The following is a 19,548-nucleotide window of genomic DNA, read 5'->3' as shown; positions in this document are numbered from 1 at the left end:
TTGGTAAATGGTAAAATGGTGCATTTATACAGCGCTTCTATCCGAAGCGCTTTACATTGATTGTGCCATTAACCCATTCACACACACACATTCATACACCGATGGCGGAGGAAACCATGCAAGGCACCAACCTGCTCATCGGTAGCAATTAGGGGTTCAGCGTCTTGCTCAAGGACACTTCGACACTAACTCTAGGGGAGCGCCCCAGCCCGGGATCGAACTGGGAACCTTGCAGTTTTCCAGTTCACACTACCCGGCCACTCTACCCCTGAGCCACTGCCGCCCCATGATTGTAAACAATATATGCGTGCACGATGGTGGATGGTCCTGGCTAACGCCTGGAACAATAACATCACGCGAGTCACCATGGCGGAGTGATCGCGGAATTAAAATGACTCGTTTTCCCCACTGAAAACATTGAGTTTTTTTGCAAGGAGATAGAATGGGAGTGGACAGGAGCCAGTTTTTTTGGCACGGTGATCCATCTGTCCCTTCCTTCTCAGAGTCACTGTGGGTGATTCCAGAGCTGCGCTAGCCGCCCCCCCCCCCCCTCCCCCTTGTGGAAAAAAACGTAAAAAACTAAAACATTGATAACACAGTAAATCCCGGTTTTGGCACCTAAGCGCTAAACATTGAAAACACGGTAAATACCGGTTTTGGCACCCAATGTGTTAACAAATCACAGATTGGGACTTGGCCTAAAAAAAAATCAGTCATGAGATTTAATTTTGCTTTATTCTTGTGAACGATTGTCATTTGATACATTCTGTTTTGACTGTGCCAAATATGTGAATGGTATTGAACACAATAAATAGATAATGTTTGTTATAGTTTACTAAAACTAATGAAATAACGAAAACTACTATTGACAATACAATTGACAAAATCTTTTAGTTAACTGAAAGAAAACTTACTATACTTAATTACTAACTAATTAATTAACTCAAATCATAGCAAAAACGTCCTTAGTTTTAGTCTTTGGTAATATTTCATACATAAGCCTAATCATTTTCAAACATTAAAAACATCTTTTAAAAATGGTGAAAATAGCAGATCTACAAGCTCACAAAGCATTGTGATGTTAACGATTCGACCGTGTGCATCTCGGCACAAGATGGTCAAATCAGTTAATACAAGCATTCAGAAACATATTGAACTACTTTTTTATTTAGAAACTGCTGTGATTACAGTGTGTTTATTCACTCTCATTGACATGAATGTCTTAACATTATTCAAAGACAAAGTGTAAAGTTGTAAACTAAAAAGTGGTGCAGGCTATAATCCATTATGCATCGATGCAGAATCGTGCACTGCCAAATCATGATGCATTTTCCACACCTCGGCCCACCCATCTGACCACTTAACACGGTAGCCGCATGCTGTGTTAAGTGGTCAGGTGGGTGGGCCGCGTGCATTTTCAAAGCATGTTCAAGTGTGTTCTGGCTTGGATCAACGGAACTAGCGTAGTATGCTTTAAGTTCCTATTTATCGGTATCACCATGAAAACATATTTTTACATTATTAACTAATATTATTATTATTATTATTATTATTATATTTTTGTATGATAGTGAATAATTCCTTTCCTTTTCCCTGTGTATTTTTTTTCCCAGGAGCGAGTCCAAGATCATTTGACCCAGGAGCGAGGGCAAGATCATTGTTATTGTTACATAACAGATCTACAATTGTTACATATTGTTATTGTTACATAACAGATCTACAAGCTCACAACGCGTCACGATGTGACACGTTGTGAGCTTGTAGATCTGTTATTTAGAAAAAAGTTGTTGTTGAAAATAAATATAAAATGTTTATTTTACTGTATTTTCATATTGTGGCATTGCTACTTTTGTAAAAGTAAAAAAAAGAAGCAAAAAAAACAAATGGTAATCTGAGTACTTCTTCTACCACTCACACTGTTTGTTGTGCTTGTTCTACACTGCATCGGTTAATGAATTGAATACTTTATTAGTCAAAAACATTATTTGGGCTAAAAGGATAAAACAAAAAAAGTCCTGGGGACGATCATTGTGGTTCTATGTATTCAATGAATCAACAGCATAGAATATTAACACATTAACATATGTCATCAACAAATACAAATGGCTATATTTACAGAGGAGGAAAGGGAAAATCGCCTGTGACCAGCTCCTGGGCTTTACTCATCTCCATTGTTGAATGAGAAAGTGGGGCATTGATTTACTAAAGATACATAAAAATAAATATGGAATAAAAGGTTGCTGTACTCGTCTCAACTCTAAATAGATCTTGGAGTAGTTGACTCACAACAGGTGTTAAGTAGGGCGGCAACTCTCTCTCTCCAAATACCAGGGCAGGAAGGCCATCAAATATGCTTTGATAACGTGATTTGTAAGTCCAACCCTGCATGCTGTGTGTATGCATGTGTGTAAATGCTCAATAGTTTTGTGTGTCTTTGTATCACTGTATATTCTGTACACTGTAGTAAGTGTTTAAACTGTTCGTTTTGCTGGGGACCCCTGGACCAAAGACCTCTAGAGGTCCCCACTTTGAGAAGCACTGCTCTAGGACAGTTACAGTAAAACAAAGACAACAATGCAGAAGAGTTGTGGATGTGTATAGTTGTGGTGAAGTTGTACAGAAAACTGCTTTCACTCACTCACTCACTCCCTCACAACAGACAAATTGTATCATCATCATCTGTTTTGACATCTGGAGACATCTGGAGGCTTCAGACGCGCATCCTCAGGAGACTTGGCTCAGATCTGAACCCATCTATACTGTATAATGTACACATATCGTGCTGGTTACAGCAGGTATGTAATGCATATCGTTGATGTTCGGTCAGAAACCTTGTCCAAAAACGTTACTCATTAGGAAATAGGACCTTTGTTCCAATGTAGTTATTATTTAGTCACAAGCTCTTTTCATCGATACATATTTATAAAACCCACTGGCACACTTAACCATTTTAAGTTTGACTTCAACAATGTTTCTAAAATAGCAAATATGGCTGATCTACAAGCTCACAACGCATCACATCGAGACATGTTGTGAACTTGAAGATTTGCTATTTTTGCTCTTGTACAACAAAGTAGGGCATTAATTTACATTTAACATTTAATTTAAAAAAATCAAAAAGTTGAAATATGGGTTGGAGATGCAAGGTTTGTGCCCGACATCAATGATATGTATTGGTGGTTATTTTTGGTAAAAGTTAAGTAGGCCTATACATAAATGATAGCACATTGAGGTACTACATGTTCATAACTCCAAATAGACAATATCACACTAGCCTAGATACTGTACATGCATATGTAGATGATTCCCTCCACCAGTAGATGGAGCCATTGATCTACTGTTCCCAGAAGGGAATGGCCACATAAACATTATGAATCATTCACAAAAAGAACAACATTTAAACAAACATTTTAATGATGCAAGACCACATTCTTAACAGAGTTAGTAATTAAACAGCTTTAGAGCAAATATGATCAAATGTAAATAAAAACTGTCCTGCTGTCTCTCTCTCTCTCTCTCTCTCTCTCTATATATATATATATAGTAAATGTACAAGAATGAAATACACAATAATGTGTTGAGAAATGTGTGTGCGTGTGGGTTGAAACATTAAGCCTTTATGAGGTTTAATTTTGACAAAAGCAGATCATCAAACATCAAAAACCAACTGCCTGTAAGAATAGTAGTAATATGACCTGGAGCATTGCAGGATTTGTACCATTTATTTTGATATTGTATTTGGACACAGTAAACTGTGACAGCCTCAACATCGTTTTGCTTGGACAGACTTTAGTACTGTACATATGTTGTCATGGATACACCAAACTTATTTGATAAAAAAAAAACATGACCCTGGAAGCATTGGCGAAGGGCTCTGACCCTCATCTGCAGAACATAACCGGGTCCATGTGTTTGAGAACAACATTTCAGTTAACAGGTGGAAACTGGACCATGTTGGATTTGGGGAAATGCACTGTACAGAGCATTCATTAAAATGTTTGTGCAAAAAGTAATCCATGCCATAGCCAGGGGTTGGAAGCTAATGAGGGCCAGGAAGGGGGCGGGTGTAAGAGTCGGGGGGGTGGCATACAAATGTATTCAGTATTGAACTCAAGGTTGCTACGGGAAGATAAGTGTTAAACAGATTTAACAAACTAATTTCACATACAAATTGTGAAATAATATACAGTTAAATTACATGTTGTCCAAGGTGCCTGAAGGCCCACTGAACACACAACCTCAACCTCAATTCAACGTAAAAAACAAGTTGAATACCCCCTACATGTTAAAGGAGTAGTTCACCTGAAAAAAATACTTGATTGATTGATTGATTGATTGATTGATTGAATACTTTATTTAGAAAGACATGGTAAAAGTACATGGAAGTACAATTCACAATACAAGGTCCTCTAAACCATAGACATATAAAGGTAGACGCCTCCTTCGGCTCTGAGGCGTCTGTATCTCGGGCGCGCACCAGCTTCCGCCCTCAGTCTCGTGCGTCACAGAAGGGGACGTTCGGTAGCGCAGGGCCGCATTAAGACCCCTCAGGGCCGTGGAACACCACAAAATCGAAGGCCCCCCAGTCGCGAAATTTTTCGGGTCTAATTCAGGTCTAATTCGGTCTAATTCGGGTCTAATTCGGTTCTATTTAACCAATATAAATCTTTTTTTTTTTTTAAATACACAAAAATTAAATACACAATTCTCACAGGGCCCTGGGGGGGGGGGGGGGGGGGGGGGGGTAGGTTAAGACTTTGACAGGGGCCAGTTTGGAATTGCAGCCTCCTGAAGGTGATTCTTTTTTTCTATCAATTACACACGCCATGAGGCCTTGTATTCATGGAGATTTGTTTTAGTTTTTGTCACATTCAGGGCTTCACGGGGTGTGTAATTGACAGAAAATAAGTTACTTTGGGTGAACTATTCCTTTAACATGTCTGGGGTCTATGTTAGCAGCATACCCCCTAAGGCAGAAAGATATTACAAGGGTATACTTCATTATTTGTTTACTTATCATGAGTCATATCGTCATCACAATATTAAAACAATGTTATTGCATGTTTTCCTAATATTGTACAGCCCTAAGAATATAATATTATAATCATAGTCTTTCCCTGGGTGGCACTTTTTTAACAACTACATGTCCAGTGTTCATTCTTACTAGTCCACACTGTTACAAGTAAAGGTCAGGTAATCGCCATTTGCTTGCGTAAAAGTACAAAAGTATTGGCATAAACATATACTTGAAGCACCAAAAGTAAAAGTACTCATTATGCAGAATGTCCCATTTCACAAGTTTTCAGTGTAAAAATCTTTCACAGTCACATCTAGCTGGTGTCTCCCTCCCCCAATGACCCCATGTGGTCAAAGGGAATTACATTACAGTACTGTATGTATTCCCTGTGAGTGGTAGGCCTACAGACAGACTCAGGCAAACATTCAGCAGAATAGAAGATCTTTAAGTTCGTAAAGTGTCGCAGTGTGAAACGTTGTGAGCTTTCAGATCACTTGTTTGGTGTAGATGGAAAAAGGAAATTACCAAGTACAGACTCCTTGGGGACCCTGTCATGTATTTAGAGTTGAAGAGGTTAGCCACTAAATATATTTTGTTGACTGTAGTCCCCGGGACTCTATACTAGGCCCCCTCCTGTTTTCGCTGTACACTAAATATATTAATACAACACAACACACCACAACACACGGCATTGTTCCCCTGCCATTGGATTTGAACCCTAGCGGCCCTTTAGTGGGCGAATATTCTGCGTAAATAGCCGATGTACAAGATCACAACATGTTGCACACACACACACACACACACACACACACACACACACACACACACACACACACACACACACACACACACACACACACACACACACTTTAATTCTTTATTTGAATCCACACATTACAATTAATTTTCAGGGAAACAGATATAACAGGGTTGTTATTTCATGGTCCCTAAGGATACACATGGCACCTCCTCCTCCACACAGACAAACTGCCTATACTGTAACAGCTGAAACACAGCAATACACACATGCACGCGCGCGCGCGCGCACACACACACACACACACACACACACACACACACACACACACACACACACACACACACACAGCCTCAGTGCAATGTAAACATGGTGATCTTTGGTCTTTGATGGTCACAGCAGGGGGCTCAGCTTCTCTTTAGAAACTCTTTGCCTTGCATTCTTCTTTTTATTAGTTTGGTTAGCGTTATTTTTCTTAACTACTGCTGCTAGCTTTCCAGTCTCCAGTTCCATGATAGGTTTAGATCCAGAGTCAAAGTTAACAAGTTAAACTCCTAGAACATTATTACATTGTAAATTACATCTAAAGACCTGAAGAACTAGGCACCACACTGCAGTAATAAAGGGGTATTGAACTAAACTCTCCATTCTGCCTGCCTGGAGGCTTTCCATGTTGGTGGAGGGAGGAGCTTATATCAGTTATAACCTAATATGTTTTAAAAAGGCAATGTGATTATGAACTCATAATTGCATGTAACGATGTGACACATGGTACATTATTATTTTAAATTATATAAAGATGGTAACTAAAATATTGAAAATAGTGGTTAAAAGCTGAACATGTCAATTAAATGTAATGTATTCAGTTGTCAAAATAATATAAAATTGTATTAAGGTAATAGAGTGCCCAAGATGCAACCAGATGTTACATGTCCCTTCCTGGCTCAGCCGCCTCATCCATGCCCATCCACATCCAGCTCTGCTTACAGGCAAGTAATCTAGTACCTTACTGTATGTCTATTATGTATGTGTCCTGCTTTTTCATGAACAAATCTAATTAAAAAAAATACTAATAATCTTGGTTTGAATAAAAATGTCCCTGTATACAGTAAGTCTTTTTATGTGTTGATGTTGTCGTTGACCTCCCCTGCAAACCACATTTAGAGGACAGTTAAGATAACAAAACCCGAAGTGTTAAGCACTACAATGTATAAGACAAAATGTCATTGGACATGCCTAAGAAGGAATAACACTAAAATTAACAAATGAAGACATACAATATGGACATGTTTTTCTTTTACAATTTGCTAAGACAATATTCGCACATCCATTTTGTTCAGATGCAGGTGCATTGGACAGTGACAAATTAAGCAATCATGAACAAACATTCACGAACAAAAATCATGCATGCTCAGTAGCATCAGTTTGATTCAAATTGACATAATGTCAATTTGAATAAAACTGATGCTGCTGAGCAAGTTTGTTCATGATTGCTTCACTATTTACAATTTGTCAAATAAGAAGCAATTATTGACATGTACAGGGTGAAATGGCATAAAAAAGAGAGTATTTACAATACTAGGTACATGTGTCATGTTGTCAACAGTAGAGATGAAGTCTTCATAGTTACTGAACACTCAGATCTGATGAAGATGACATCATTTTTACGGGGCACAACTTTCTGGATTCGATCATATGCCTTCAAGATGGTGCTCTTCTCAGGACTGCTGCGAGAGCCGTGATGAGGTGCACGCACCCACAACAGTTTAACTGAGCAGTGATATCTTGTTGTGCTGGTGCGTAGCGCTTAGCCATCTTTACCCGCTGTATCACAGCAGCAGCAACAAGATCATCCCTCTTTGTCCGGCAGTAGAGTGTGTTGCCCCAGTGTGTTCTGTAGAGCTGGTTGAACCTCTATGGCTGCTTCATGCTCCTCCACTGCATTCCAGGCTTCAAGGATGTTGTTCCTCTGCTCCGTGGTGAGTGTCAGCTTGAGAATAGGTACTCCAACCCAAGCAGTTCATTGGAAGGGACATCAGCAGGGGCCCTGAAATTCTCCTCCACAGTCTCTCCTAACAACTGCTGACAGCGCCTGTTGAGACGGTCAACTAGTGGCGCTGAGTAGGACCTGTGGTGCCGTCCTTTGCCAACAACACAGCATCTGAGCTCCTGTCCGAGTTCCAACGAGCAATGCCACTTATCAGGTAAACCTGATATGGCCGTGGTGCACAGTGGTGACCTGAGTAGCATAAAGTAAAGGTTTAATGTCTCTGAGGGGTAATTAGGCTCAGTAAATGGCAGTAGAAATGGTATTCATACAATATATATCATAGCTGTCAGGTAGAAAACTTGAATTCCTTTTTTTATTTATTTTTTTACGTTGTAAAATATTGAAAATAGCAGATCTACAAGCTCACAACACGTCACGATTCAACGCATTGTGAGCTTACAGATTGGCTAATTTCATTATTTAACTTCATTTTTGTTTAATAATAAAAAAAGAAACGGTTTTGGAGGTTTCTGCCCGACAGCAACAAATACTGTAGGCTTACACACATAAACACAATTACACAGTTCACAAGTACACAGATGCTACATAACTGCAGCTTTGAACAAGTGTAAACACTACGCTTGTGTACCTGGAATCATGCGTGGCAGAGCTTTATGGAAGCCTTCCAGGCTGTTGGTTCCGGGTGCATTTCGCCTTTCCGACATGTCGCCTTTCCGACGTTAACGAACCCTATACCTAACCCTAACCCTAACCCTAACCGCACGCGGAAGCCACTAGTCGGAGTGGCGAGATGTCGGAATGGAAGGAGCACCCCGTTGGTTCCACACAAACACTTGTAGTAGGGTAGATCCAACCTTGTTGATGGTGGTTGTATGTGCAATCCTATAGGCTTGTCTGGTGGATCCTGGATGCACTCCTTCCTGGTGTTGCTGCTGGTCTGCCCACATCTTGTCAATGGCCTCTGTAAATACACATAGATACATACAGTGTGTTATGTTCACTTGGTGAGCTACATTATCCATATGGATGTTGCGATAATTCTTCAGTGTGAGGTCTTTTATACCAGGTGTTTTGAAGAGGCTCACTCCACTCTCCTCCAGCCCAGAAGGACCTTTCAGCTCCTCAATGGCTAGCTGCACAAGTCGGAAGGTTTCCTGAGCACAAAGGAAACTATTTGGCAATGTTCGTTTCCGATGCTGGTGAACCACTCAGCTGAGCCATGACCTTCCCCAGACATCTTGTACACCACCTATGAATGTGTCACAATGTGCATAATGTGATAAGTTCTGTCATTAATCCTAAGTGACTTTTCAAAGCTTCACTGCATACTGCAATATGTTTTGCATCAATCATACAGTATGGCATTATGTTTTGATTTACATACTTTCAGTACAGTGCCAAACGTGGATAGGATCTGCCTCCGGTAATCCTGTACATTGCTGGCCTTTGCCAGCAGGAAGGGCCGTGCAGAGGGAATCTGTCTCAGAGGAGGTGGAGCCAGAAATGTTGGTCTTATAGCAGACATTATCATTCCGGGTTCCACTAACTTGGCAAGGAGTGTGGTGTAGGCCTACATGTCCTTACGTTGAAGGTAGTCCTCCACGTGACATTCCTGTACCTGCCGCCACACCTTCACCATAGTGTTGCCCTCAGTCCGGTCTCTCAGCTGACGCACAATGTTCTTATCCACACGCACCTGTAAATACACAAGAAATGGCAATCAATATGTTGAGATTTATAAGAGTGACTACTTTCAGGTTTGTTAGATGCACACAGTATGTTCATTATGCTCACCTGCTGGTCAGGATGGCAGGGAACACGGCTCGATGAGCCTCGCTAAGTTGTGATAAAATGGCAGAATCCCACGCCAGCCAGACCGGTGCACCAGGTTCTTTCCCACTCCTGCCTGCCGTTCTACAGGGCCCGAAGACTAGAGCCTCAATGAGCACTGTGTACCAGCCAGACAGATCACAGACGTGACGTACCTGTAAAGTACATATTGGTAAAACATTTAATAAAAGGCCATAAGCAGCAATGTGACTTTCTGTGCTTTTTCTTTCTTACATGTTTACAGTAATAAATATTCAGCTCTAATGTAAAAATGGAACACAGGTGAAGTGAGTTATACCCGGTATACCCAATCATTGCCTCGAGGACACTTCAGGGAGTACTTCCACACGCCAACAGGGCGCCACACAAAGACACGGCTGTAAAAAAAGGCTCTGGATTTCTCTGACCTTCCTTGAAAATGCAAGGACAATCTGGTGGATAAAACCACATGCGGTCTGACTTCATCACTCGTCGCATCTTCATCATCTTATTTTTCCCTGGATACATTTGAATAGGAGAGAACAGCCCTCTTTCTGTATCCTTTTTCAGCCAGGCACTGTCAGCAGATGGGATGCCATTGGATGTTTCCCAACCACTCATCCAACCAACTAAGTGCAACACACATAACACATACACAACATTAGGTACAGCGTTGTATACAAATCAATGTTAAAACAAAAAGCCTAAAGAAAACAGTAAAACAAAGTGTTATAATTTACATTGCTTATTGTCATTGTCTCGTCTGTGGGCTGGGAAACCTGACACGGCAAACCCCCAGACTGACTGCTAGTCGGGGACTCTTGTGGCTCAAGCAACTCTAAGAATGAAAAAAAAGCTGGTTTTGTATTATAAAGTGTTTATTTGTTAGACATGCTTTGATGTCTATTATCTCACTTACGCTCAGAGACCTCCACTGCAGCAAGCATATCAGCGTCATCCCCCTCACTAGCCATGAAGAATCACCCTGGGTGGTGCTTGCCTTCAGTTCCTGGATAACAAATGTAATGTAACTATCTACATTTCATGACATACCAGTTTTTATTTAAAAACACATTTAGCCAAAGTGTATTAAATATCAGTACCTATTTACTATGTCATGATGCTATTCCTGTTTCATAACAAATAAATGATTTGAAATCATTAATTGAAATCAACACTTACTCGCTCCTTGTCAATTATACTATTTCTGAACTGCTTCATATGACCAGTTTTGGTGTCGCTCTCTTCTGTATCCAACCATTTCTTCACAGAAGTGTAGGCACTCTGTATCATTTTCCTCCGCTCAGCAGTGAACTCCTCCGACCTGTCCTTCTGGGTCTGATGCTGGAGTTCCCACATGGCCAGAAAGAACACTGATAGCCATATGTTTTAGCAAACACACAGATAATCCATTATAAGTAAGTACGCTCTAATGAAATAGATATATCCCACATCGTTTTCCACAAGCCAGTGGAATGTCCCATTAATGTACTGGCCAAATTACATCACCAGCTTCCCTAAGCACTGCAGACTGTGATAGCATAGAGATACCATGGTACAACTGCTTCACTTTTTGCTTAGGCCTGTGGCAAAACTTAAAGAGTTTACATGCCTTATTTGCACTCAAAAACTGTTAATATATTTTGGCACAAAAATTGCCATCAGAAAACTTTGGAATTGGAATATGGAGAGAAGAGAATATGGACTCTTACTGAAATGTAGTTATTACATTATCATGTCTCCTGCCTCAGATAAAACATTTTGATTACAAATACGCCACATCACACATAACAGTCCTGACACCCTGTTATAGGCTCCAATAGTCTAACCATCCCTGACTGTTATGAAAGTGATTATGATAGCTTTATGGAAATGTAACATTTGGGGCTTAATATAATAGAACAGGGGTCTTCAACAGGGTTACAGAGTTAGTACAGGGGGTCAGCCAAATCTATATGAGATAGAACATATTTTCTCTCCCTTTTCTTTTTATTTACACTAACCACTTGAACCCCAAACATCCCTATTCTGGGGGGAACATTCACCATAAATAGATGATCTACAAGCTGACAACGCATCGCGCTGCGACACGTTGTAAACTTGTAGAACTGCTATTTTTGTACACAACACTGATGCTGTCAAACAAGTCTATGAAGCTATGAAAAGGTTGAAATCTGCAACACAATTTTATACAATGTAGTTGGGGGGTCCCTGCTTCATCTCTCTCTCAGCTAAGGGGGTCCTATTAGCCTGAAAAACGTTGAAGACCCCTGTAATAGAAACAAGTGTCTCTCTCTAGTCCAGGCCATATCGCCCAGCCTAGGGTAAATAATGTATCCTTGTGTTAACGTGTGCGTCCACGAACAGTAATGTGTGCATTGATTCATACTTAAGCCTGATTTATGCTCCGTCGCGCGACGTGAACATGGCAGATCTACAAGCTCACAACACGACGCGTCGTAAGCTTGAAGATCCGCTATTTTCATTGCAACACAACGCACAGCCAAGTATAAATCAGACAGCATCCGTGAAGTGAACGTGCACATATAAAATAACATACTTGTGGTTAAGAAAACAGGCTACATGCATATCTATCTGAACTAGTAACCAAGCCTATACATCTGCATTTGGTAAGCACTCTTGGACTATTTAACACATTAGGCCAATGGTACATACTTTCTTAAATTGTTTATATTATGTTTTGAAACTTGCTTTGGCAATGTAAACGTATGTTTTCTCATGGCAATAAAGCTCATATGAAATGAATTGAATTGTTTAAATGTTGAAAAGAACTTAACCTCTCTCTATAGTTGGATAAAGCCAGGTGTGTTGGGGATGGGTTAGGCCAGAGGTGATGCTAGCCGCACTGTAGAATTGTCTGGTAGACGTGGCCAGTATAAACTAGAAAGTGAGTTAAGCTACCTGCATTTTGCTCACCACTCTTGTAAAAACAATTCAAAAACTGATGCGATCATCACAGCAACAGGTCTCGTTGACATCAGATCTCCACCCAGGGGTCAAAAGTTTACACAGTGAGAGGCTCCCCCTAGTGCTCAAACTTTATAACCATTTCACTTTTAAATCATCAGTGGTTCTCACACTTTTTCATTTCAAGGACCCCCCTCAACTCTGGCAGTAACTCTGTCTTGTAAGGGTCCATCTAGAACCCCTAAATGAACCATGAGAGTCCCATGGACCCCACTTTGAGAACCACTGATCCATATGATAACTCTTGAAGGCATGCTACAAAATACAGCTTATTCTATGAATAGTATAATTATATGAGAATGGAGTTTTCCCCCAAATGCCATTTGTTCACATCCATCACTTCTATCTTGTAAATTTGATCATTTCTGAATTGGATTAAATGTTTATATTACTATATAGGCCTACATTATGCATTGACATTTTTGGACATTGTACTAGACACCTGTCTGTCTGTCTGTCTGTCTGTCTGTCTGTCTGTCTGTCTGTCTGTCTGTCTGTCTGTCTGTCTGTCTGTCTGTCTGTCTGTCTGTCTGTGCTAAAATATCATCAGCAAGAGCAGCAGACCATCTCACAGCTAGTCTACAGATGTAAATCTTTGTTTTTTATCTTTGGCAGCCTATAGGGCATGTGCAGAAGTTGGTTGTGAGGGGCCTTCAAATGGCCAGCCTCTCCAAAAGGAGGGCCAAGCAGTTAGCAAGGTACTGCTCAGTATCAGCTATTATAGGAAGCCGCTCAATTTGGAGGAGGCATTTCCTTTACCCATGATTGTTGTCTGCTGTGTTTGACAAGTATGGCAACATTATTGTATGTAACAATGCCTTACATGCACTTTGTAACTGGCTGTTTTCCCATTATCTGACTGCACTGGCAGTGTTATCCGATCTCTCCTGGGTAAATAAATGGGTTTAAAAACCGTGGGGACAGTAACATTGCAAAAGAGTTTGTACCCGTCATGTTAGCACAGTCTGTGTGTGTGTGTGTGTGTGTGTGCGTGTGCGTGTGCGTGTGCGTGTGCGTGTGCGTGTGTGTGTCTGTCACCTATAACCACTGCAAGGAATTCTGTCCCCCACCTGGCATATACAATATGATGTGTGTGGACCCCAGAAAATATTAATAATACAAATTATAGCTCAGATTTATATAGTGCTTTTCTAAGTGCCCAACGTCGCTTAATTAAAGTCACTTTAATAATAAGACACAAAAACAATAAAGACATATGCTGTCCTGCAGAGGTGGGTTTTGAGTGAGGTTTTGAAGAAGGGGGGGGGCTCTGTTACGACTTTATTAAACAAATCTGAATGGTCAGCCATGTTGAAATTGCAGGTAGAGTCGGAGTCCATAACCTCACAGCAGGGGGTAGTATTAGACAACAAAAAAATAGTGCATGCACTATAAGCCATCATAAGCAAGGGAACAATTGAGAGAGAGAGGGCAAGAGAGAAAGAGAGAGAGAGAGAAAGAGAGAGAAAGAGAGAGAGAGAGAGAGAGAGAGAGAGAGAGAGAGAGAGAGAGAGAGAGAGAGAAGGTGAGTGAGTGAGTGAGTGAGTGAGTGAATGAGGGAGTGCGTGCGTGCGTGCGTGGGTGTGTCTCGGATTGGAGAGGACACAGTTGTTTGTTCACCACTTCTCCACCACTAAGCTCTTTTTGTGATAAAGCTGTGTTAAGACCAGGCGGAGACCTGCACTTTTTTCTAGTTTTGTGTCTTATCAACATAGTTGAAGAGCTGTGTTTCTCTACACATTTGTAAATGGAAGCTGAAGTGGGATGACTATGTTACACTGTGATGATGAATGCGGGTTGTTTTAGTTTGAGGGGAGAGCTGTTATCTACATTTCTGTACCGTCGGCCGTTCCCATGGCTACCTCTATTATATCCAGTGGTGGAAGAAGTACTCTGATTTTCCACTCATATTAAGTAAAAGTAACAATATTGCAATGTAGAAATATATGTTACAAGTAAAAGGTCTGCGTTCAAAATTGTACTTTTCCACTAAAGTACAAAAGTACAATATTTGCTTCTGAGATGTAGTGGAGTATTAAGTAAATATTGTAATTACGTAAAGCACTTGAGTAAATGTAGTTTCCACTGCTCTATCCTCCCTCGCTCTATTTATCATGTCATGATAAGTTAACATTCCTGCAGAGACTGCAGTGCCTTGTACCAAACTCTCTCCTTTACCTCAGGGAGTCTCTCTGCAGCCAGCCAGTAATGTGCCTCTCAGATGCCTGAAGAAGGTCTATTGACCGAAATGTTGCCTACATAAAGTTGTCCTTATTGTGCAAGTGTAGACGGTGTGCGGGTCATTTTATTGTATTCAGATACTGTATCCAGTCCACAAATGGAAGGGTCGGAAGGGTTGGAAGGGTCATCCAAATGCACATGTACTAATCGAAGCGTGAATTAAATTCAACCAGTCATGTGGTGGTACAGTATATGCCCTTCACTTACTGTTTGAACTTGACCAAAGGTCTATACATTACAGTAATGTGAATATCATTTGACTTCAGGTTGCAGTGTCCAGCCTGCCAGAAAATGAGTGGCAGCCTCAAGGAAAAGGCTCTGTACAACCCAATATCAGTGAGTGTATTTGTGCAACTGAATGTCCCATGCATCAAAATATACTTATAGCCAGCAGCTATGCAGATGTCTACTGTGATTAGCGGTTCCACAATAATACTTATTTGTTTTAACTTGTCTTCAGGAAAAAAAAGAGACACACATCCGATGAGCAGTATCCCATCAGACAAACACATAATAGCCTACAGTTGTCCTCACCTTTATGTCAGAAAGCCCATCAGTGACACCTAGTGTCATGATATAGAAAGTACACACAACAGAAACCAAGGATTATATACTGCTCAAAGAAATGTAGGGAACACTTTCATCCCTTAATTATTTTGAGTTTTCATGAACTGTGTACATACTACTAACAAAAACTGCTTTTGAGCTGTGTATTTCAAGAGCGAGAGATTACAGTAAAAATCCTAAACATTCCTCCATACTGGGAGAAAAACAGCATCTGAAAGTTTGATGGGATGCATTTTTACACGTGAAGCTGTGTGACCACTTAAACATTGCATCTTATGAGCAGTGGGGTTCTTCTTTCGCTGCCGAGCTGCGCGCGCATACGGGTTCTTATCACTGTGACCGTGACGTTGTCTGTTAATGTGTGCTCCTCCACATATAGAGACATAGCTCCACCGGGCCACCAGAGGGCGTTACCGTTTCTTTCAGGTCAGAGGAAGTTACACCGCGCGTGTCCAGGGTTGCCATGTCCGCTTATTATAAGCGACTTTGGGCTTGTTTTTCTATAAAGTTGCTTTTAAATATTAGTTGCAGGTTTTTGACTGATTCATTGAATACTTGATTCGAAGTTTGCAGGAAAAAAAGCACATGAATGTACAGTTCAATACAAGGTCAGTTAATAGGAATTAAAAAACACAAGAAAGCCATTGGCTGTTTTTCTTTGTACTCTGGTTGCGTTTTTTTGGGGCTTGTTTCTAAAGGGTAATTGCTTATTTTGGGCTAGTTGTTTCTAATATGTAGTTGCTTGTTTGGGCTTGTTTCCAAATGTCGTTTAAACTAGTAGTTCTTAAAACACGTTCATTTCAAGGACCCCCTAAGTTAATATGTATTTGTCCACAGACCCCCATCTGAAAATATTTTGAGCCAGGATTTGTGTTGTTAAAATGTTTAAACATTTTCCAAAATTACCTCATTTTTTTCAAGATATTTTGTTTCCTTTTGAAAGCAAAATAAAGCAAAATGTGGGCTTGTTTTCATAGACTTTGTTCCTTATTTCTCTCACACAATCTGGCAACTCCAGGTGACCGTAGGAGCGACGCGACGCGGTGTTGGTAAATCTGTGCAACAAGATGTATTAATGAGCTCTTAAAACATAATATTAGACACATAAGTTAGCAAAGGTCCAGTGGGGTTTATGATGATGAAAGTTGGCCTTTTATGGTGAAATCAATGACGTCTTGTTTACCGCAATGTACATGTAGCTACGCTATATGCTGCGTTCACATGGACAGATAAAAAGTTACATGCTATGCTACCGTTCTTTTTCAATGGAAGCCAGCGACATGAAGATACAAAGCAACGACGTTTGTAGCTGTAGCTCTGCTCTAGCGACAAACATTCAAAGATACAAAGCTAATTCAAGTTGAGCTGGGTTCAGGGTTGAAGTGGTTAATGGATGTTTTTAATAATCAAAATCTACAAAGTAACTAGTTACTATTAAGTCAGTGGTGGAAAGTAACTAAGTGCATTTACTTAAGCACTGTACTTAAGTACAATACTTTACTTGAGTACTTCCAATTTCCAATACTTGTGTTTTTATTTTTATTATTATTACTTGGGCCCTATACCAGTGGTTCTCTAACTTTTTCGTGCCAAGGACCCCCAAATTGAGATGTATGTGGCTGCGGACCCCCACCTGAAAATATGCTGTGCCAGGGACCCCCAGAAGCAAAGATTTGTGTTGCCTTTAAACATGTAGCCTTAAAAAAATAAGGATTTAAATTTTTGCAAACATTTTCACGATTTTTCTAAAATAGCAAACCTACAAACTCATAGCGCGGTACTTGTTGCTGCACTATGAGCTTGTAGATGTGCTATTTTTGAATAGCCAAAGTATAGCAAAGGAGTTAAAATGATTGTGACGCTCTAGTAACTAATTTGGCTGGGGACCCCCTGGTATCCCCCCAAGGACCCCTGGGGGTCCCCGGACCCCACTTTGAGAACCGATGCTATACCGATCTAAGCTCAGAATGCATCGCATTGCAACGCATTGTGCTTTGAGCTTGTAGATATGCTATTTTCAAAAGATTTGTATACATTTGAGAACTTGAAATGGGACATTCTGCATAATGAGTACTTTTACTTTTGGTACTTTAAAAAATGTTGGCCTATAATGACATATCCAGGGATGCGAGGTTGAAAGTGGTTAATGCATGTAGCTACAAGCAACTTGGATGCTATAATGCTGGCATCTTGCAATACCAACTCACCAATATTGCAGCTCTATGAAAAGCTTGGGTTATCCTCTCTGTATCTGTCAAGTTTTTGTTTCATAACAAATCCACTGTTATGTTATGAGCTTCTTTCTGTCAATAAGCAAATCAAGTTTGTTTTCAATAACGCAACGTCCTCCTGCATTATGTGCAATTTCAAATTCAGGTGGTGTGCAGGACAACATAATCACCTGCACTGATTACATTGACAGAAAGTAGGTCCTACCATGTCTACGGGGGATTCTTTGAAGGAAAGGCTGCAGCATTCAGCAGCTGCTGTTATTGTACCTATTTTGAATGTTTTCCGTCCTTCCTTTTTCAAATTCAAAACATTTCAGAAGCACTGGATGTGCATCTGAAAATACTTTGTGCCAGGGACCCCCATACTAGATTTGTGTTGTTGAAATGTTTCAAAAAGTCGCCACATTTTCAATTATTTTCAAGATGCTTTTGAAAATAGTCAATCTACAAGCTCACAATGCGATTAGTAACTAAAGCTATTTAGACCGGATCTAAGCACTGAACAGTAAATAGAAACGCCTTTAGAAAACTAGAGCAGATGTACAAGCTCACAACGTGTCATGATGCCACGCATCTTGTACTGCAATTTTCAAACAGCCAAAGTACATAATAGGGCTCAAGTTGTTAATAGGTTTTGCAATAGTAAACTCTATACAAGTAACTAGTAACTAAAGCTTTCAAATAATTGTAGTGGAGTAAACGTATAATATTTGCCTCTGAGATGTAATGGAGTAGGAGTAAAAGTATTAAGTGTTGGAAATGCTCAAGTGAAAAGAAATAGCTTTTTCAGAGAGAGTACCCATTTATCAACTTCAATTTGATAGTGATCCAGTTCCAAATGTGTCATTTCTTTGTGTCATCACTTCCAATTTCACGTATGTATTCTGTATCCTGTATGGGGTTTTCTCCTGATTGGATATCATTGGTATCCGACTTAAAATGCATTGCAACCCCTGGTAGATCTTAAAGCTTGTATTGGGGTCCCTGGTACCAAATATTTTCAGGTGGGGGTGCGCGGCCAAATACATATGGATTTGGGGGTCCTTGACATGAAATAAGTTTGAGAACCACAGTGCTAGAAAGCAGATCATTCATTTATCTAACTGTTTAAAAGCCTTTTCAGTTGTACAGGGAAGCCACAAGCCATTCATCTGTGTGTTTCATTGTGAGCAGAGGGTTCTTACACGGCCCTGGAAATTCATGACTTCAACAGTTTTCTGGTGATAACATTTTGTTGTTTTCCGTCAGGATGGTGATAATATGGCAAGTGAAGAACAACGTGGCAAAAAAAGAAAAATAACATCAAACAAGGGTAAATGCTTTGTTTTATGTATGTATTGATTGATTCATAATCAAGAATTGTCCTCAGATAGCAAATAAAGTATGTACAAACGTCAGCATTGCAAAGTAGTGGACACAATGTAGGAAAAGTGTGTAAGAATGTAAATTAGATAATAGATGTATTTCAAACCTTTTTGTGTCACTGTAGAACAGCACCAAGTGGAGCAGTCTGTTCAAGATGACATGCTGCGCAAACAACTGCAGGATGTTAACATTTCCTTGCTGGCTGCCTTGGATGAGCTCAAACAACAGGTTCTGTAGCCCACACACTGCTAGGGATGGGAGGGTAATCGTATCATGGAGCTTTTAATTGTCTCCGCCAGGCTGAAGGCGTGGCCGAGACTATGTTTTGCCCCCTGTCCGTGTGTCCGTCCGTCCGGCTTTGGACAGCTAGTCTTCGGCACTGTTAAACCGATTGGCGTGAAACTTTGCATACACACTCCCACATCCACGATCGGTGATTGGCTAATATGGGCATCTAAAGTTTGCAGGAGTGGCTCGTTAAAAAAAAAGCCTCAAATCATGAACGATATGTTTGACTGTCGTGAAAGGCAGAGGAAGAAATACCAACATTCACATTGGCCTA

At 40.4% G+C, this 19,548-nt stretch overlaps 1 long non-coding RNA gene across 1 annotated transcript; it reads left to right on the top strand.

Moving 5' to 3' along the window:
* Positions 1 to 16,419: 16,419 nt before the first annotated feature.
* LOC311039689 lies at positions 16,420 to 19,208 on the top strand. Its single transcript, XR_014600186.1, has 3 exons — positions 16,420 to 16,459; positions 18,870 to 18,933; positions 19,111 to 19,208. It is a non-coding gene; the product is annotated as an uncharacterized lncRNA (long non-coding RNA).
* The last annotated feature ends 340 nt before the right edge of the window (positions 19,209 to 19,548 follow it).

This window comes from Gymnoscopelus microlampas, assembly GCF_963454915.1.
Source record: "Gymnoscopelus microlampas genome assembly, chromosome: 23".
Taxonomy (NCBI): domain Eukaryota; kingdom Metazoa; phylum Chordata; class Actinopteri; order Myctophiformes; family Myctophidae; genus Gymnoscopelus; species Gymnoscopelus microlampas.
The sequence above is the reverse complement of the archived record's forward strand: the minus strand, read 5'-3'. Positions and strand labels throughout refer to the sequence as shown.